This window comes from Oenanthe melanoleuca, chromosome 25 (assembly GCF_029582105.1).
Source record: "Oenanthe melanoleuca isolate GR-GAL-2019-014 chromosome 25, OMel1.0, whole genome shotgun sequence".
NCBI lineage: Eukaryota > Metazoa > Chordata > Aves > Passeriformes > Muscicapidae > Oenanthe > Oenanthe melanoleuca.
The window spans coordinates 10,073,798-10,095,951 of record NC_079358.1 but is presented as its reverse complement, the minus strand read 5'-3'; the positions used below and the strand labels follow the sequence as shown (position 1 = coordinate 10,095,951).

General features: G+C 45.1%; 1 pseudogene; it reads left to right on the top strand.

Annotated features, from left to right (window-relative positions):
- Positions 1-22,154, top strand: part of LOC130262664 (zinc finger protein 665-like) — a 214,411-nt pseudogene that overhangs the window by 12,523 nt on the left and 179,734 nt on the right.

Sequence of the window (22,154 nt, the reverse complement as noted above, 5' to 3'; positions counted from 1 at the left end):
CCAGCAGGCGAAGCAGCGGGGCTGAAGTCTCAGGCTGTGTTCTCTCCCAGCTCAGCCCGGCTCACAGCGGCTTTGGGCTGCAGCAGTACCGCTCTGCTCCTGCCAGTGCAGAGCCCCCTGGCTGCAACAGAGCAGCTGCTCTGTTCACCTCCAGGCACATTAAGGCTCACACTGCAGCCTCTCTGAGCCAGGCAAAGGGGAAAAAAAATCCAAACACCTTTCTTTGCCTAGGCCAAAAACATTTTTCAGCCACTCTTGTGGTTGGCTGAGAAGGAGAAGAACAAAACCTCGGCTTAAGGCCGTAGGAAAACCCTTCGTAGTCATGGGGAGCAAAAGGCTCAATCCCAAGATCCCCCTGTTCAGTTATGTAGATTGTTACTAGAAAGTTCTCAGTTCTCTTTGTTACTATTAGTTACTTTCAACTGCAGAAATTATAATACTATTAATCACTCTTTCCCATTGGATCTCTCCCTCAGACCCTGCCTTCCTCCCTGCACCAAAGTGTATAAATAGCCCTGCTCTACACTGGACCCTGCTTTTTTCCAGTTTGTTCCTAGTACAGCGCACACCTTCCTGTTCTTTATTTTCACCTTATTAATGTTCTTTTTCCAAACAATCCAATCAAAGCGTTCAGTCTCCATAAAAGTTGCCAGTGCCGTTTCCCAGGGAAGCCACTGGTCAGACTTTCCGGGCTTGGACCGGGGTTTACAATCTGAGCAGAAACCCACGGTGCACAGAGAGCTGCGGAAAAGCCGAGCAGCGAGGCTTCAAAACACCCGCACAGAGAACAAGGAGCCTCTCCCTGACCCGGCCCCACAGACATTCTGTCCTGGGCTCCAGGGTTTTAGATACAATAACCATTCCTTGGGCACAAAGCAGAGGATCAAGGAATGTACCATCACAGTAACTCACTCCAGGAGAATCATGTATACAATAATCACATCTATCTATCTATCTATCTATCTATCTATCTATCTATCTATCTATCTATCTATCTATCTATCTAAGCAGGTACTGAACTCTGGATCCAGCAATGTGCACGTAGGACAGGAGAGGAAGAGGCTGAACGAACACCAGGGGAGATGTGGAATGTACGGACAGAGCAAACCCTCCAAGGGCTTTAACCTGATTCCCAGCTTTTTCGTGTTTCAAGGGCTTTGACTGCCCGATTTGAATGAACTGAGATCTCATTGGGAAAAGCAGAGAAGTGTGGAACCAGACACTGCTGCTGGAGTCAAAGTCTGGACTTGTCACCTCTCAGATTTGAAAATATATTGAATAAAAAACTCCATTACCCACAACATTTCCCAGCCCATTGTTCCTCACACATTACAAAAAACAACGTATCTCTTTCTAAAAGGCAGAACATAAAGTAAAATGAACAGTGAAAATGTTCCCTAATAGAAAGTCACGTTGAGAAAATACAAAATAATGAAGTGTGTCTAGAAAAACCAACTGTAATTTCTCAGGTATTTGGCTCAGTTTCAGCTCAGAGCCGGGCTCTGTCTCCCAGGTGCCCAAGTCCCTGGGCCAGGTCTGAGCAGCCTCTCCTGGCTTTCCAGCCCAGCTTTCTTTGGCTCTGCCCCAGGCAGGCACTCAGTGTTTCCGTGGTGCCCCTGCTCCGCTCAGCTCCTCATGCACTGCAAAGGCGCCCAGGCTGCTCTTGGTGCCTCTGGGTGTCACTGAGCGAGGCAGTGACGAGCCCCAGGGCCCAAGCACAGCCCTGAGGGACCCCTCGTTCCCGGCCTCCCATGGGACATGGAGCCACTGCCCACAAGGCCCTGGCATGTCCGGCTGGCCAATTCCTCCTGCCCCGGCCAGCCCGGGCTGCAGCCCTAGGGCTCTGCAGGATGGGGCTGGGGCTGTCGCCTGGCACCGTGGCCAAAGCCTCCCAGTGCTCTGGGCACGGCAGGGGCTACAAGGCCACGAGTCCAGGGCTGCGCCGTGCCACTTTCTGGCTGTCCCTCTGCTGTTGGGTGCCGGCTGTAGCCCTTTGTGACACGGGTGTGTGTCAGGGCCCTTGGTGATGTGGGACATTGTGGTGCTGTCAGGAATGAGAGTGTTTGAGATCACTTAAAAATCAGTGGCAAGGGCATGAACATAAGTCAGTTTTAATATTAAGCGAAAAGGCACAAAAATTTTATTGACAAGATTCACTCTACTGCCTACAGAAGGCACAACAAGGGAAAAGAAGCAGCAACAAAATCAAACAAAATCCAAGTAAACAGAACAGAAATTAATTGAGAACTCTCTAGGGGAGTTTGGTGGGTGTGTGCTCTGTTTAGGTGCATGGGACAAAAGACAGAGCAGGCAGGGATTAGAAGGAACACAGCCTAAAAACTTAACAACACTGAGCAGCACTTTAACTTCTACTTTAATTTGTACCTTAACTTAGACCTTAGGCCTAGCAATTCAACAGGGCAATAACACTTAACAGTATTTAACCTAACTTATAACCTCCAAGCTCTACTTAGCAACTTAAGAGAAAAACAACATCAAGCTTATAAATTACATTTAAGTGCTTAGCAAAAGAACAACACTTAGCAGCATTTAAGTTCATAACTATAACTGAACCTTGCTTACAAGCCTAGCTTAGATATCCAAGGTACTTCCACATCTATGAAAGCTGTATTTCTCCCATATTTGCTATAGCATATGGACAGGGACACATACACAGAGGCAGGAACAGTCAGTGCAAGCAAGGTACCTGTGAAAAATTCCCCTCAGAGCTCAGTGAAATCCTCCCATCAGATGTTTTTGCATCTCCCGCTGGGCAAAGGATCGAGGCTTGAGGAGTGAGGGGATCAGCCCAGGACAAATCGTGTTTCCATGATCCTCCAGGCACAGCAAAGCCAAGGGTTTGCTGTCCTCAGAGGGACACTGCTGGTCACAGCTCACAGTGGCCCAGGAGAGCTCAAAGGTCTCCTTTTGGGTTTCAGTTCATAGGGTCACAAAAGAGTGGGTCCAGTCATAATGATGTTTCATCCAGGCCACAGTTTGGGTCGGCATTTTCTTTAGAAGCGGGGGAATGCATCACCACACTGGGATCTCATTGGTGTCCATGGCCTGGGTGATGCTGGCCCGATGCCAGGCACCCACCACAGCCACTCTGATTCTGCCTCTCCAGCTGCAACAGGGGCGAGAAAATAAAACCAAGAATTCCTGGGTCAGGTTAAGACAGGGAAACACCCCTCACCATACAGAAAAACAGGCATCACAGACTCAGCCTGGGAAGAGGTAGGGAATTTATTACCAACCAAATCAGAACAGGACAAGGAGAAGGGAGAGAAATCTCTCAAATACCCTTCCCCCAACCCAAGAGTGATCACCAGGACCACGGATCACCAGGGCTCTGCCCAACGGGAGTCACTGGGGATCATCCAACACTGATCCTCTCATGGGGAATGGAACTAAAGCAGAGCATGAAGCTCTTCCCATACTCGGGGCACTCACAGGGCTTCCCTTAGTGGTACCTCCGTTGGTGTTGGGTCAAGGTTGAGCTCTGTGAGAAGCTCTCCCCACACTCCGGACACTCGTAGGGCCTCTCCCCAGTGTGGATACGCTGGTGGACTATCAGTGCAGACATCCATCTAAAGCTATTCCTACATTCCAAGTAGGTGTAGGGTCGTTCCCCTGTGTAAATCACCTTGTGCTGCAGCAGATAAGAAATATTTGTGAAGCTCTTCCTACATTTCTAACACTCGTAGGGCTTCTCCCTAGTGTGGATCCTCTGGTGCCGGATCTGTAGCTGAAACCCTTCCCACATTCCAAGCACTTGTGGGGCTTCTCCCCTCCATGAGGCTTCTCCACCATCTCTGAGCTCTGCCTGGATCTCCGACCGCCTTCCCGGCCCAGGGAGGGTCTTTCCTCCTCGCTGCTCTCTGGGCTAGTGTTGCAGTCTCATGAGCGATCTCTTGGGCTTTTCTGCTGTCTCCATTCACCCACACTTTGGGAATGAAAAATTCTGGTTTGGGGAAAAAACAAGAAGTGAGCTCCATGGACTGGGAGTACCTCCTTTCCCAAGTTCAACTCAGGAAATCATTGGGTATCTTGTGTCTGTAAGAACATCCCAACCACCAAGATTCAGACCCAAAATCCTCCTGTCTTGGTTTGAAAAAGATGTGTCTGCTAAGAAAGGCAGGAGCCTCTCTTTAAAAGGGAGAATGAAAACCCCCTTCCTCCAAATTATTATAATTTTGAATTTAAGGGGTCTTAGCCAAAGAGACAGGAATAAGAAGAACAGTTCCTTACTATGAAAATTAAAATGCAAATACAGTATTACAAAGAGCAAAGAACAAACCCAAAACACTCACCAAGTCAGAAGACAACCTGACACTCCACCAGTCAGCGTGTTGGTAGCAGCCTGATTAAATGGTTGCTGCAGTCCCCCTGGAGTGACAGATGTGGCTCAGCTGAAGCAGTGGTCCTGTAGAAGGACACAGCTTTGCTCTGAAGCTCCAGTGATGATGGGGAATGGTCGAGTTTTCCTCTGGAATCCAGGGGAAAAGGCTGCCCTGGTGTTCCAAATCTCAGTTTTTATCTAGGTAGGAAAGGCTTGGCTCCTCCCCCTGGATGGAGCATCTCCCAATGGGATGATGTAATTTTATCAGTCATGCAGCTGGACTCAATGGCCCATTAGAACATGATATCTTCCTGGAGGAAGGATGGGTTGGTAAAAAGATAAAGATGACTGCCCCACCTGGTTTCAACAGATGGCCCATTAGCATATAATATCTCCCATAGAGACAAGGAACGCTGCCCTACCTGGATTGAACAGATGCTGATAAAATGAATACTTTTGGTCACATCCTGTATTGAAACCTAAGACAAGGTTTTATTTTGAATTTTATTATTCCTTTAGGTCATTAATAGAAGTTTCCCTTACACTCTCTAAGTTTTAAGCCTGCCTTGCTTTTGCTCCTAATCCACTCTCACAGTAGGAAAGGAGTGTATTGAAATTGGCAAATCAAAACCACTACACCACATTACTTCTGCTACTTCCTCCATTTTAGAAACTTTGTTATATTTTTCCTGCCTCGACTCAATAGTGTTCCTTGTTCTCTTATTCCAAAACCTCTTTGTTTTCTTTCCCACAGGTATCACCGGAACCTGCTCCTGCCTAAGCATGCAGATTGGACAGAAAAATCCAGAAAGCAAAAGTGGAGGCCAAGGTCATTGCAGAAGGGGTTTCCTGCAGCCAGACACACAGCAGCAATTTGCAGGAGCTGTCACTTTGCAGCCCACGACTTTAAGGATGCTGTGGTGGTACCAAAGCAGAAGACCCTTGGTGCTGTGCTGGAACAGGTTCTTCCAGAAGAAATGATGGTGTTCCTATGTGCAGGGAACTCTGCACGGCTGTGGGACGGGGACAATGGAGGGGAAAGGGGGGTAGGAATTTGAGGGAACATAAAGAAAGGGTAATGGGATTTGAGAAATTTTGAAAGGACTTATTTTGTGGATGAAAAAAGGGGGAAGTGGGAGGGAAGTAGGGAGGCAATAGGGATTGGGGGAAGGCACTTATTCATTTGGCAGGTTTTGCAAATGAAGGAATGGACTTTTGGTTCGAGGACAGCTGATTGGTGTTTTGTGCTGTCTTTGCTTTTGGGTTGCTGCTGTGACTTGATGGCTGTTGGCTTTGGGCTTTATTTCTTTGGTTGTTGTTTGAGGTACAACGTTTTTTAGGACGTGGACAGTAGTTGCAGTTTGGTGCGTGAATGCTTCTTCATACTGGGACTCCACCAGGCCCTGTAATGTCTGCTGCTTGGAGGCCTTTTTTTCCCTGTACTATATCAAACTCCGCAGACTCTCCATCTCCTACACTGTGGAGATATTTTCTGGGGTTATTTTTTTTTATTGCAGTTTGATGGACAAAAACATCTTACTTGGTATCATTTTGGATGATGAATCCATATCTATTTTTCACATTGAACCATTTGACAGTTCCCAAAACTTTTGTAGCAATGACTTTTTTACTTTTGCCAGTGCGTTTGTGTCCCTGGCTGTGTTGTTGGACATACTGGTGTTGGCAAGGTTGCTGCTGGTTGTGGCATTACAGTTGCTGTTGCGGGCAGGAAGCAGCAGAGCCTGAGCAGGGCAGGCGGCGCCGTGCCCGCGCTGCGGTGTGCACCAGTGGCGCTAGGTGCACGGGGTTCAGCGGCGGGCGGGCGGCCTGCAGCGGGCGGCTTCTCATGCTCTCTATTCCAGCTGCACAGGTGAAGGGGCAGCACAGCTGGTGAGTGGGTGGCACAGCACGCTGGCGGTGCAGCTTGCACTGCTGCTGGTGGCGTGGCTTCTGATGCTGAACTTCCAAGGCCAGATCGCTGCTCCTGGCTCCCGTTTTGCCGTTTGGCTTGGAGGCAGTGGGGTTGCTGAGAGCGGCTCCAGGGTGGCCCTGGCCAGGCGGAGGTGGGCTGGCCGCTGGCTTTCTGTGGCAGCAGCTGCTCAGCACAGCAGCCCGGGGGGGCGGGATGTCCCTGGGGCAGGGTCCCAACCAGGAGGGGAGGGACCCGACTCAGAAAGGGGAGCAAAGGGAGATCCAGTGCCTCCAGCCATGCAGTCTGCACCATTTTGTGAAGCAGGGCTAAGGATGGGAAAACTTGGAGAAGAAAACTTTTCTTGCAACAGGAGAGAGGATTTAGGGAGAGGGGAATGCGGAGGAGAGGTTTTTGGCTGGGATTCAGCATATTCTGAACATTCATTAGAAAGCAATTAAAATAAACAAATGTAAAGTTTTTGTCACTGGAAAGTCTTCATTTTGCAACTTGCTCACAGCCTCATTCAAAAAATCATCATTTAGAAATTAGTTCTGTGAAGTGTCAGGATAATGTTCACACAACCAGTGTACTCAAAGCTTCAAATCCCCCTTTAAAAACTCATAATTGCTACGACAAAGAATGTTTTTAAATTCGAGGTAGACTTCCCACTGTGAGTAGCAGTATCTTACTGGCATTTCACCCCAAGTCACTTCCCATCACTGGAGAGTAAAAGGAGGAAAAGCGAAGAGTGCCCCAAAGTTTCATACTCACCAGAGTAAGGTTAAAAAACACTCTTGGGCTGGTCCATCCACAGAAGCTCCTGTTCGACGTGCCATTTTTTGCATTTGGTGTTGTTGGGGTGAAAGCAAGTAAAGGAGCAGGAAGGGCCTTTGCAGGGCTTTCACAGAAATCTTTCTTTCAGCCACACGTGTGTGCCATCCGTGGTTCAGAGAACAAAGGCAAAGGGGCTTTTAGAGGGTCCAGGTAAGTACATGGGATGAGAAGGCGGGGAGAGCATCAGGGACCAATTACCAGGCGACACGGAGGTGTCACAAGGGTGAGGTTACGGAAAAAGGCCAACAAGGAAACAGAGTGGGAGTGACCTAAAGGCTGACAGACAGGGAGAGGGCACAGAGCTGACCCAGCGAACAGAACAGGGGTTGCTTTTCCTAAAGGGGAATGCCTTTCTTGGTCTCCACGAAGGGGTTTTTATTTGTAAATCATCCAATAAGCTAAAAACATTCTTTCTAAACCTACTAGGATCTTAGTTCTAGACTATGAAAGTAAGGTCATAATTTGTGCATAAAGTTCTGTCTATTCCAGTAAATGGTTTTATCTATTCTATTTAGAAAATATAAGGAATGTTCATACTATGTTTTTACTATGTCTGTGTACTGGTTTGAAAACAAAACCAGTGAGAGACTCCAAGTCAGAAATACAATTTAACAGGAAAAACAAAAAAAAACCCCATGTAATAGTACAAAATAAAACCACTGACAGAATCAGAATGCAACCTGACACCCTGCTAGTTAGGGTGGTGGCAGCAGTCCACAGGAAGTGGTCTTGTTGAGGTAGCGATTCTGTAGAAAGGTCTGGTAGCACTTGTCCTCTGGAAACCAGTGGGTAAGGGCTACCTTGGTGTTTCAAATCTTAGTTTTTACCTAGGTAGGAAATGGTTGGCTTCTTCCCCTAGGTAGAGCACCTCACAAAACGATGATGTAATTTTATCAGTCATGCAGTGGGACTCAATTGCCCATTTGTCACATCCCGAGGTGTCTCCTTAGGCCTGAGATCACCTTAGGAGGACATGCAGGTGGTCTGGAATCCAGCTCTTTCCAATGCCCGTCGATGAGAGACTGCAGGAGGCTGTTCTTAGAGGTTTTCATGGTTATTTATTCTTCCTTATCTCAGGAATGCCTGGTAGAGGCAGGATTTATCTTTTATAGTCTAAATTACGTACTAGGTATTTACAAATGACCCCCAATACAATACAATCTTGTTCCATGGTCCAGCTCTGTCCTCATCCAATCTAAAAGTGCCAGCATGTCACCCAGCATGGATGACACGGAGAAGAAGGAGGAAGACGTATCCACACCCCCAATTCTCCATGTTGGCCACGTGTCCCTTATCACAAACATTCTAGAAATCTGCTAATTCTACATTCTAACAGTCTAATTTATACTCTATTTATTTTTGCGGCTTGCATTTCTTCTCTCAGTGTTGGTAAATTGTTCCAAGCAGCTAAATCCAGCCCCTGAGACACCTAGGTCTCATTTGAGGGTCTTTGGGGACCCCGCCAGGAGGGTCTTAAACCTTCCAGGGAAGCCAGAGGAATACTCTGGACTCCCACATCTCCCCCCTCTGTTTGCACTAAAAACACCCTTTTCACAGCTTTCTCCACGGCATGCCAAATTCACTGGATGATGCATGGCAAAATGACAAGAAGAACTACAAGCCCACTAATATATAAAATCCTACTTTCAAAATTTCTTTTTACAAAGGTAAAATATCAAAAAGGTCAAACAGACCATTCAACCCTGATTTAGTAACTTTTTCAAGCTTTGCCATACCTTTCTGCAACTTTTGCAGGGATACCAGCCCAAATTCTGTCCCTACAAACAAAAAATGTTCCCAGCAGTAACTGTGCTAAAACTCGGAAGGATGGTTTGTTTGAGACTATAGTACAATTACTATGTACATCCTGATTCAGAGTAACATTCATTGTTTGGTTCTTTGTCACTCCTGAAACATTAAATACAATACAAAAGTCCATTCTTGTCGAAGCAAAAAATTTCTAATTCTTCTGGTTCGAAAGAGGCCACAGGGAGAAATTGAACCCACACATGCCATCCATCCACAGGAGTTGTCACAACTCGCATCGCCCATGAAGGGATGCCCTCCGGAATGGGCCATTCTTTCACTGGCAATCCCACCAGACATGCCGAAAATGGCTTTTTTGGCCTGGAATATCTCAAACAAATTGTGTCCAACCCCGCTGTCTGTGCTAAATTTTCCCATACCTTCTCCCTTGACTGCATCACTGGTAAATCCGCTTTGTTATCTAACATAGTTGACAAAAAGATAAGATACAACAACATATAAACAAACATGTTTCACTGTCAGTCCTTAAGTCTTTTATGTCTTGTCTGAAAAGGAGTTCACATCCTTTGTCTTTAATTCTGTCTGCGAGCCCCCTTCCTCACTTCCAGGATTGGCTTCTCTTTGCGTTTGGGCCCAATACGGTTTCATGTTTTGCAGGAATTCACTTCAATCCTCTATCTGTGAAAACACAAGCACAATCTTTTCCCTACATGATTAGTTTGAAAGGCCCTTCACTTTTACCTGTTTCTAAATTTCTGATCAAAACCAAAGGATTTTCTTTTAGCTTTGCCCTTGTATCGTTTGTAAAATATCTTATAATTGGTGGAGTTCGCTCTGAAAAAGAACCATTTAAGAAGTTTAATACATAATAAAACTTTTGTTCAACCACATGAACAGTTGAAGTCCCCTAGGGTTGACTGCTCCCATAAAAACTGGTGGCTGTACCATTTGACAATCCCGACAGAACTAAGTAATTTCTTTTGCTTGGCTTTTTTGAAATGTGAAAAAATTCAATCAATGCTTGTGTATTTTGATGAAAAATGCATGGCTAAATTTTGCCTGCTTAAAAATATCTGGCAAGGTTTGCAAAACAGACATGGTCAATTTGTCTGCTTGCACATTCCTTCTACTAAATTTCTGGGAATGATGAGTGTGCTTTAATATGTGTAATAGAATATTTATGTGTCCTGTTTTCCTGCAATGTTTTCATACATGATAAATATGAATATAGAATGTCATTGCTTGTTTTCTTTAAAAGTGACCCTTTCAAACTTTTAACTACATTGGTCACATACGCCGAATCTTTGATTAAATCAAGGGGTTGCTAGAACAATTCAAAAACTCTAACCATTACTGCCAATTTCACAATTGGTGGTGACTCGCACTGTTTCCATATCTGATTCCCATTTCCCTGTAATTTAATTCTGCCATACAATTACTGATTTATGAGTTTTCCCTGAACCATCAGTGGATACTATGATCCCGTCCAATGGTTCCTCACTCACCCCTGATTTTTCTCTGAACTTTAATTTTGCTTTCAACAACCTGTGACTTGGATAGTGAATTGTACAAATACCTGTATAATCTAACAATACAATTGCCAAATCATGTGATTTTGGTGTGCCTAATCAAAACATCATGTTTTCAAGGGTAAATACATTATAAAAAAATCTCTGCCTGTCATTGTCATCAGCCTTGTTTTTCCCTTTATTATGATCTATTATTTTTAAATCTGTAAAAATTGTCTTTGGGGATTGGTAAGATAGAAAAATCCACTCTATAATTAAAAGTGGGTCTTTTTAAGACTCATCCCATTGAAAAATTAAACCATATGACTGTGTTCCTTCTCCCAACACCACTAAACAAAAAGGCAATGAATCTACATAACAATGTGCTTGTTTCCGCTATAAAATTTCTGCAACCTTTTCCAAAGCTCTTCATGCTTCTGGTGTGAGAGTTCTAGGAAATTTGATATCGCTGTTCCTTTCAGAAAATTAAATAAAAATGAAAGGTCTTCTCTTGTGATTTCTAAAATCGGTTTCATCCAGTTTATCTTTCCAAGAAATTGTTGTAGGTCTTGAAAATTGTTGATTTTTGAGCTGATTTCTATTTTCTGAGACTTTACAATCTCATTCAGCTTTCTGAGATCATGAAGCAATCTCCATGAACCAGAGGTCTTCTTCAGATCAACAAACATGAAAAAAATCCCAAGGTGCAATTTCACAAATCTTGAAGTGCTAATTTCCAATCCAGCCTTTTGCACTTTTGCAATCAGACAGTCATGAGCTTTTTGCAGCTTTTGTTGCAAGGATGCTGCAATGAGCAAATCACCATCTTGACTAAATTCTTCAAAGCACTCAATTTCTTCTTTTTCAAGGCCCACTGACCCATCTAAAGAGGTTTATTAGTTTTTCAAGTCAGGTGTCTGGAGAGAAGTTCATGATCTTTGTTTCTGATTCAATCTGTGAGCTTGCCCCTTCACTTCCAGGGCTGGCATCTGACCGCGTCTTGGCTGGACAGTGCCTCACGTATCTCGTTGGCACTCATCTCCATCCTCTCTCTGTGGAGACACAAGCAGAACCCTTCCCCCAAATGCTTACTGGAGAATTCTCCTCTAACTCTTATCTAACAAAAAACAAACCCAAAGTTTAAATCTTCTGCAGTTAAAACACAATACAGCAATTATCAATACCTTAAACATCAGACATACATTTACAAGATTAGATAATCATCAATCTTTAAAAAACTGTGTCATCACCTCTTAAAAAACTGTGTCTTCACCTCAGGGCCTGCAAACAGCTAACAAACCTTGATTCAGTGAGGAATCAGATGGTCATCTCTGGAAAATGAACACCAAATTCACTTCAAAGTGAGCTTCAGCTGTTATATTGATAAGGTCAAATTGCCAATCCAAACGACTGGAATATTATTTTGATGCAGAAAACACCTGGGTTTACACATTTTTCTCTTTCAGCTAGAACCAAGGCTTGGCCAGAGCCTAAACTCTAATTGGAAAAGAACTCCCTGACATCTTCTTATTAAAGAAAAAAAACCCCTAAACTCTTAACAACAAAACTACAATTAAACATTTCACGGCGAAGAAGAAATCAAATTCCTTTAGCAACTCATTTTCTCTAAAATTCTTCTTTAGGGTGAAATGCTTTTAACATGGCAAGCTGCTGCAATGCTTCTGTGATAGCAATTTCAGGAAAACCGAAACACTAGAAATTCATTCTGAGAATGGAGCTCAAATAATTTTCTGGAATTCTGCAAAATATTCAAAGCCTGCACAGGGCCAGGTCACAAAAGACCTGCCAAAATAAAAGAGAGAATTAATAAAAGAAAGACAAAGAAACACTAAGTTCACAACTTAACTAATTACACGTTTGATTCAAGGATACATCTGGAGGCTTTCCAAAACTTACTTAAAATGCTGAAAGACTTCAAATTAAACAATGAAACAAGAACAAAATATTTCTGTGACACAGAATTCATACAATCTTATTACAGTGTTTTTTAAAATTAAATACAGAAACTAAATTTAAATCTTAAAAATTGAACTGGTAGATAAATACTGCTTTTCCAATATATATGAAAAGAAATTTTGATTCAGATTAAATTTTACAATTCAAATGATGATCCTAGAAGTGGTCTTGATTTGTGTTCACACAACATTTCATTAATAATTTTAAAAATGTAGACTAGAAATCCATTGCAATTTGATTTGAAGGGAAAACTAAAATATTAATAATAAATCTTCAAAATATAAATCTGCAAGTTTCTTCCTTATAAGAATGAAAATTAAAACTCAATGTTGATATTTAAATAAACGTCCACTCATATCTGAGAATTAACAAATCACTAAATATAGATGATGTGTATTCAAATAAAATACAAAATACCATATTATACCTTCAATTATTAAAATACCTAATACTATTAAAATACCTTCACCACTCTTAAAATTTCAGCATCTTTTTAACAACAATACAAAAACAAACACCTTAGTTTAACATACAAGAACTGAAAATAAAACTGAGTCTCTTATCACTTTCCCTCGTTCTGTTTGTTCTCCACAATATAGATAAAGCAGCTCTTGGCGTCTTTCCACCCCCTATTCCTCCTCCCCTCAGCAGCACTTGACCCGTGCAAGGCAGGGGAGAGCAGCGGGGGTACTGTCGGAGCCCTTTCTTGGGAGCGGGGCAGCGGCGCTCCCCCCTCCTCTTGGTGAGCCCCGGGCTGGTGACCTCACGCTGCTGTGCCCGTGTTTTCTTTGAATCAGCACCGTCCGGGCAGCTGCCTGCAATTGCTTAAAAGTTGTTAAATTTTTTCTCCTTTGACTTTACAAAGCATGTATTTCTCCCCTTTTGAATCTGTCTTTCCCTGAAACAGTTTTCCCTGTATCGGGGCTCTGTGTCCCCATCGCTGATACTTCCGAGTTTTGTCTGTCCCACACTCTTCCTGCTCAGGGCCGGGGCCGGGGCCGCTGCCGCTGCCGCCGCCTTTGTGCAGCCCGTGCCGCGCCCCCTGCACCGCGCCCGCGCCCTTGGGATCAAGTGTGGCACAGCCTTTGGTGCTGCCGCCGCCGCGTGTGATGAGGCTGCCGCTCCGCCCCCCTATTGGCTGAGAGCCGCCCTCACGGTCCTGCATTTCTGCGTCCCGGCCGCCGCCGCAGATTGTCTCTCCCTGGACATCACTGCGGCTCAACGCACCGAGCCCGCTATTTCCGAGTTCCGTGCTTCCCACGAATCCCCCGTGCGGTTTTTTCCGTGCTTCCGGGGTTGCTGGCACCGTCGCCGCGGCCGCACTGCCTTGCGTTACCACGATCGAAACCGGAGTCACAGCCCCCCGCTTTGTCCCCGCTTTTTTTGCGGTCCCGTCCCCCTCCCCTCTGTCCCCCACGGCCCGGGGAGTCATCTGTAGCGCCCTCCCACCTCCTGGGGTCAGGTTTTCTGAAGGGGTGAAGAAATAAAAAATTCAGTTCTTTAACTCACTTGGAAATATTTCTAACTTAATTTTTCCCAACCTTGCTGCTGGCAAGAACTTTGCTGAACCGGCTGCTGCTGGCAAGGCAGCCATAAACTTCCCTCCCCCCGCTCATGGCTAGATGAGAATCCTTCCCCAGTCTCTGAGGGAGTTTAATTGCTTTCTGCCAAGGAGAGACTGGATAAAGCTACACTTTCGAGAGTCCTTCACTCCCTTATCTCTCAGAGTTACAGACTGATATCAATCACAATTAACTTTTTCCCAGAACACTGCTGTAAATAGACATTGGTTTCTGCCTGTGGGTAATGGAGCTTCACCCACACAGGTAAATCTCTGAATTCCTTCTCTGTGACAGAGACAGGATGAACAAAAGCTAAAACTTTTAAAGTGGATGGTAAAGTGAGCTGTTCCTTGCTGAGAGCTCTGCCTATAGTGTTCCTATGATGTATCTCAATCTGAACCGTCTTACCCAAAAGCAATTTGTCCAAAATCGATTAGGAGGTTCCTGAAACCGACCAGCAGTGCACAGGAGCGAGGCTTCCCGGGGCATCTCCTCTCCAACTCACATCTGGACCTCGGCTTTTCATAGCAGAGGGCCAGAAATCTCCTCTGCGGTCCTCTTCAACAGCGTGCCTCTTCTGAAGCTCGGTTTTCTGGAGGTCTGTACTTGCCTTTGCAGGCTACAAGGACCAACCAGGTGGTCAAATGTCTCTGCCTGGGGGGGTCTCCTCCAGCTGTGTGCACCTTCTTGAGCTGGGTTTTCAGGGTCCAAGGGTCCGCACCCACCTTTGCGGGCTGCGGCCACACCCAGGGACGCCAAATGTCACATCCCAAAGTGTCTCCTTAGACCTGAGATCACCTCTGGAGGACATGCAGGTGGTCTGGAACCCAGCTCTCTCCAATGCCCGTCGATGAGAGACTGCAGGAGGCTGTTCTTAGAGGTTTTCATGGTTGTTTATTGTTCCTTATCTCAGGAATGCTTTGTCCAGCCAACAGTGGTCTGCTCGCTAGACATCCAGGGCAGAATCTGCCTGGCAGAGGCAGGACTTATCTTTTATACTTTAAATTACGTACTAGGTATTTACAAATGACCCCCAATACAATACGATCTTGTTACATGGTCCAGCTCTGTCCTCATCCAATCTAAAAGTGCCAGCATGCCACCCAGCATGGATGACACGGAGAAGAAGGAGGAAGACGTATCCACACCCCCAATTCTCCATGTTGGCCACGTGTCCCTTATCACAAACATTCTAGAAATCTGCTAATTCTACATTCTAAAAGTCTAATTTATACTCTATTTATTTTTGCGGCTTGCATTTCTTCTCTCAGTGTTGGTAAATTGTTCCAAGCAGCTAAATCCAGCCCCTGAGACATCTGGGTCTCATTCGAGGGTCTTTGGGGACCCCGCTAGGGGGGGTCTTAAGCCTTCCAGGGAAGCCAGAGGAATATTCTGGACTCCCACACCCATTAACAGAATATTTCTTTCTGGAGGAAGGATGGGTTGTGGAAAAGATAAAAAACACTGCCTCACCTGGTCTTTAACACATGGCCCATTAGCAGAGGACATCTCCCACAGACATAAGGAACACTGCCCCATTTGGTTTCCACCGTTCATGAAAATGGTGATAGAATACAAACTTTTGGGCACATCTTTACATTGTAACCCAGGGCAGTCTTGAACTTTTAACTAGATTTTAGGGCTTTTAACTCTCTTAAGGCACTTACAGTATATTCTTACTGAAAACTAAAATTTCTGCTTCCTATCTATGTAACTCCTACTTACTTCAAACTAAAACTTACACTTCTATTTCATATCTGTGGCTTAATATATTTTAATTTCTCCAAAGGGTTTAATTCAATCCCTGCATTCTTCTCTCTCTCTGATAGACTCAGATAGGCTTCTATTTAACACACTCCAACAGGCTCTGACATTGGAGTGGGGCCCCACAGGGAAGGACATGGGAAGCTCATATTAGGGAAGATTCTGCTGCTTTCTGTCAGTTTTAGGGGGTTATAAACTTCGGGGGTGGGGGGGAGGGGGGTGCTTTGGTGGATTTCCTAGTTAGCTTAGGGGCAGAGGTGGCCCCTTTTTTGGGAGAATCCTGATGCTTTCCGCCAATTTCGGGTGTTATAAACAGCTTGTGGTGCACTCTTCTGCAGGGGTTCTGATGCCACCCACCAAAACTTTGAACTGATCTGGACTGGTGCTCCCAGTGCTGAATGGGGTGGGGCAGTAGTATCCACCCCAAAGGACAGAACAGCTGCTTTGGGGCTGGTGGCACCGCCCAGCGTTTGCAATAGGGCGTGTCGTGGGAGCTGGGGCTGTACTGGTGGTACTGGGAGCTCACCTGTCTGAGGGCCAGAGGGACTCAGGTGAATGTGTGTGCTCCCCCCAGAGACCCCCAGCCCGGTGTCACTCTGCTCCTGAACAGCTGCTCCCAGTCTTCCCTATAAAGCTTCCCAGTTCACCTGGTCCTGTTTATTGGAGGCCAGTGGGGAAGGACTTGGAGGGACCCTGAGAGGGAAGCCATGATTGGAGGGGGGCAGAATGGGCCTTGGCATGGATTGGGAATAGGGACCCCCCAGGAAAGGTGGTGTTCCCTCTTCTCACCCCTTTCTGGGGGGCCTTGGGAGGAACCTGAACCCCAACACGGCACCGCGCCAATTCCAAAGGTGCCGGAAACCCCCAAAGCTGCAAGGGGAATTTGGGGAGGGGGTGCATGGGAGCATCCAAGCTGGGCCAAGAGCCCAGCACTGCCCCAGCCCGACCTGCCCCTGCTCTATCCCAGCTCCTCCTGTCGGATGCAATGGTTTTGGGAAAACAGGGAGGCCAAGAGTGGATGCTGGGCCCAGGGGGAGCAGGAGAATGGATGAAGGAGGAGGGCTAAGGAAGGAGCAGAAGAAGGGCCAAACAGAATAGGAAGTGAAGGCAGTATTAGTAAAGGAGGAGGAGCCTTGATTCAATGAGGAATTAGGTGGTCATCTCTGGAAAATGAACACCAAGTTCACCTCAAAAATTAGCTTCAGCTCCTATATTGATAGTCAAATTGCAAATCCAAACGACTGGAATATTATTTTGATGCAGAAAAAACCTGGGTTTACACAATTTCCCTTTCAGGTAAAATTAAGGCCTGGCCACAGCCCAAATTCTATTTGGAAGAGGACTCCCTGACATCTTTTTATTAAAAAAATTACAGCTCTTACCAACAAAAGTTACAATTAAACATTTCAGGGTGAGGAAGAAATCAAATTCTTCCAGCACCTCGTTCTCTCTGAAGTTCTTCTTTAGAATGAGATGTTTTGTACATGCCATGCTGCTGCAGTACTTCTGTGATAGCAACTCAAGAAAGCCACAACAGTAGTGTGGGAGTCCAGGGTATTCCCCTAGCCTCCTTGGGGGTCTCAAAACCCCCCTGGCGAGGGTCTCAAAGACCCCTGAATGAGACCCAGGTGTCTCAGGGGCTGAATTTAGCTCCTTGGAACAATTTACAAACATTGAGAGAAGAAATTACAAGTCACAAAAATAAGTAGAGTATAAATTAGACTTTTAGAATGTAGAATAAGTAGATTTCTAGAATGCTTATATTAAGGGGCTCATGGTCAAGATGGAGGATTTGGGGCGTGGTATGCTTCTTCCTCCTTCTTCTCCATGCCATCCATGTTGAAGTGCCACCTTGGCATCCTTTGATTGGATGGGGACAAAACTAGACATTACAATAAGGTTGTGGTGTATTGGAAAATAACTGTAAATATCAAATTCATAATTTAGAGTACAAAAGATAAGTCCTGCCTTCTACCAGGCAGATTCTGCCCTGGATGTCTGGCGAGCAGACCGCTGTTCACTAGACAAAGAATTCCAGAGATAAGAAACAATAAACAACCATGAAAACCTCTAAGAACAGCCTCCTGCAGTCTCTCATTGGCAGGCATCAGAAAGAACTGGGTTCCAGACACCTGCATGTCCTCCTGACGTGATCTCAAGTCTAAGGAGACACTTCGGACAGTGACAACTAGAAATTCATTCTGAGAATGAAGCTCAAGTAATTTTCTGGAATTCTGAAAAACACTCAAAACCATAAGACAGCACAGGGCTAGGTCACAAAAGACCTGCCAAAATAAAAGAGAGAATTAACATAAGAAAAACAAAGAAACATTAAATTCACAACTTAACTGATTATCTTCATATATTTGATTCAAAAGCATGCCTGAAGGCTTTCCAAAATTTACTTGGAATGTTGAAAGACTTCAGGTTAAACAATAAAACAGAAATCACAATCATTCTATGATACAGAATTCATACAATCTTATTACAGTGGTTTTAAAATTAAATACAGAAACTAATTTGAACTTTAAAAATCGAACTGATAGATAAATACTGCTTTTCCAACATATATAAAGAAAATTTTGATTCAGATTAAATTTTACAATTCAAATGATGATCCCAGAAGTGGTCTTAATTTGTGTTCACACATAATTTCATTAATATTTTGAAAAAAGTAAACTAGAAATCACTTGCAATTTGAAGGGAAAGCTAAAATATTAATAAAAAATCTGCAAAGCATAAATTTGCAAGCTTCTTCCCTATAAGAATTCAAAATCTATTAATTTATATTGACAGTACTGCAAATACTTAGAAACTGGTTTGTTTAAAACAATTAACTATAGGAAAATTAAAATTCAATGTTGACATTTGGACAAATGTCCATTCATATCTGAGCAATAACAAATCACTAAATATAGGTAACATCTATTCAAATAAAATACAAAATGTCCTGTACCTTCATCACTCCAAGAATTTCAGCATCTTTTTGACAACAAGGCAAAAACAAACACCTTTACTTTGACATACAAGAACTGTGAAAATAGAACTGTTCCCTTGATCCGTTTGTCCTCAACAATGCAGATAAAAGCAGCTCTTGGCGTCTCTCCACCTCCATTCCCCCTCCCGTCTGCAGCACTTGACCCGTGCAGGCACAGGGGAGAGCAGCGGGGGTGCTGCCGGAGCCCCTGGGAGCGGGGCAGCGTCGCTCCCCTCCCTCGGTGAGCCCCGGGCTGGTGACCTCTCGCTGCTGTGCCCTGGGTCCGAGCCGGCTGTGTCCGGGCAGGCTCCGTCCGGGCAGCTGCCCTGCAAATTGCTTAAAAGTTGTTAAATTTTTCTCCTTTGACTTTACAAAGCATGAATTTTTCTCCCCTCTAGAATCTGCCAGTTCTAATGTGGATATCTCAGGTTTCCCTGAAACAGGGCATTCATGTCCTCCCCCAGCATTCCTAAGAGCTGGAGACAGATCTGTCTCTGCCTTCTCGCACTTCCTGCTTTCTCTCTTGCCCTTCACCCTCCTCCTTGTCCCTGGGTGTCGTCTGCAGCACCCTCCCACTTTCTGGGGACAAGGTCTCTGAAGGGGTAAAAAACTAGAAATCTAAGTTCTCTAACTCGCTTGGAAATATTTCTAACTTAATTTTTCCCAACCTTGGATAAAGGTGGATTTTGGGTCAAACACCGTGTGTAGTTCAGGGAAAATGGGTGATTCGGGAAATTCTAACATTCCAGGGGATACACCTTGACTTTTTTCAGGTCCTTCAATTATATTAATTGCAACTTGCTATAGCAAGGTCCTTCCACTGGCTGATAGCCAGAGGCGATCAGCTGCTGGCTAGACCCTTGTTCCGCCTGCTGTTGGCAAGCTGGATAAACTTCCAGGGAAGGCAGGGGAACATGCTGGACTCCCACAGGGAAGCACCTCAAGTGAGATTTGATGAAACTGTTTATGTGTTAAACTTCTTGTGTCCTTCGCCTGATTCACAGTTATCCCCTGTATTTCATAATTTTTCTTCTTTAAATTCTAAATAGCCTAATTTTCATATGTTAATTATGTTAATGTTTCAGATGTTAAGGTATGAGTTAAGGATTTCATTACTGGAATGTGGGCAGGCCCAGTGGAATTGATAACATGGGGGAGAGGCTATGCTTGTGTTTTGATAGAGAATGGCCCTCGTTGGGTTGCTGCTCGTTGTGTTAATCTGTACTTGGAGCACACCAGAAGGAACAGGATGGATGATTCCATAGCCAAAGCAGAATGTGTGGAGACACCGACCATCAGGTGGATTGAAGTATGGACTCTGAAAGAACACTCTGTGAAGGTGATCACTCAGGGCAAATAAATGGGGACATTTGACTCAGGCTAAAAACTTAAATTTAATTGCGGGATGTTACCTTTACTTTGGGTTTTTGTTCTCCACCACAGAGAGGTTGGCAGTACTGAGTGATGTGTTTTGCACCATTTCCTTTCACACAGCATTTACTACCCCAAAAGAGAGGAACTTAATGTACCTAGGGGAGAGGTATTGCTTCTGTATAAGGGTGTTGAATTAGTAGCTGAAAGCCCACACTTTAAGCAACTAGGTTTGCTTGCATTATGATAGCAGTGGCCAGTTGTAAAGTGGATGCTGCTTAGTTCTGACTGGACAGATGACTTGGTCTTTTGACCACAAAATATAACTTTATGTGGAGGACAACTTATTGAACTAAAACTGAAGGTATCATTCTGCCACAAATGTGTCACCAAGGGATTGTGGAGTCTGGAATAGTATTTGAAAATTCACTTTCTATGTGTCTTGTTAATGTAATTTTCATTGTTAATGCAAGGTTATGGATGCCAGGATTCTGAGAGTATGTATTGTATGGATTTATCAGATTGCAATGGGTCAGTTTACAGGAATATTTTAAATTTGAAGATGGAAATACTTGGTTTCCTTGAGAGTTGAGGTCCCCCTGCTGTCTGCTTGGATTTCTGCAACAGCCCTGCAAAATCCTTAGCAGCTAAATTCTTTGTTTAAATTAAAAAAAAGGGAAAAGATGGAAGGGGATTACAGCTGGTCTGTGAGCCAGAGAGAGTTAATTTATAAGGTTTACTTCTGAAAGGACTTTTATCAAGGCTGTTGGTATGGAGACCGAGAAGAGAAGAATGAGAACAAGATAAGCAAGAAGAAACCTATAGCTGGGAAAAGTATTTTGAGAAAAGTTTTGTGAGAAACAGAGGTGGAGGTGGTTTTACACCAATGAACTTTGTGTTGATCTATTGTAACCAACGAATAAAATGTAAACTTTGCAGAGTGTATAAAAGACAGCATGCTGTTCTAATAAACAGATTTTAGCCTTCTGAAATGCAGTGCATCCTTTCATATGTCTAATCCACCCCAACACTGACACCCCAGTCCATCCCAGTCTCTCCCAGTGCTCCCCCACGTGTGCATCTCGGCCTCCTCAGAGCCTCCCCAGGCCCTCCCAGTGTCCTCACAGTCCTTTCAATGTCACCAGTCTATTCTAACTCCTCTCAGTCCACAGCCATTCCATTCCCAGTCAACTCTCAGTCCTTCTAACTCCACTCCCAGACCTCCACCCTCTCCCCCAGTGACCCCTCCAGTCCCTCCCAGTCCTTTCCAAGTCCTTTTCAGTCCAATCCCAGACTGACATCCCCTCTCTCAGTACCCTGATCCAAGCCACTCTCTCCCAGTGTTCCCTCACTTACTCCAGTTTCATTCCCAGTCCCTCTCAGTGCCACACCAGCCCTCTCCCATCTCTCCCAGTTCCCCCAGCTGATCCCAGTGTATCCTCACTCTCTCCCACTGCCCTCCAGTGTGCCCATCTCACTATGGCCCTTGAGCTCCCAGCTCAGACCTGGCTGCCTGCTCTGATCTGTGATGGATTTCTACCCTGCCTACATCCAGCTGAGGTGGTTTCAGGGCCAGCAGCAGCTCTCAGGGCATGTGGTGGCCACTGACCTGGTCCCCAGTGGGGACTGGATTTCTACCAGCTCCTAGTGCTGCTGGAAACCCTCCCCAGTGTGGGGTCACCTCCAGCTGCCAGGTGGAGCACATCAGCCTGGAGCCCCCCCTGAGCTGGCACTGGGGCACAGCCCGGTACCTACAGTGTGGGGGGAGTGGGGGAGGAACTGGGAGGTCTGGGATAGGGGTTGGGATGTGCTGGGAGTAACTGGGAGGCAGTTTGAGATAGCCTGGTCTAAACTGGGAGAGGGGGTTCAGGGTTTAGAATGGCTGACAAGGGGTTTGAAGGATGCTGGGGAGGGTGAGATGGGGTTCAAGAGGTCCTGATGGGCACTGGGAGGGAGTTTGGGGATGCTGGGTGTAACAGGGAGGGATTTGAGTGAGCCTGGAGGGGCTGGAAAAAGATCAGGGATTGAAAGTAGGGTTGGAATGACATTGGTTCTGCTAGGAAGAGACTGGAAGGGTCTTGTTGACTCATGGAGAGGCTGGGAAGGGACTGGGAAAGGTTTTGGGAGTCCTGTGGTTGTG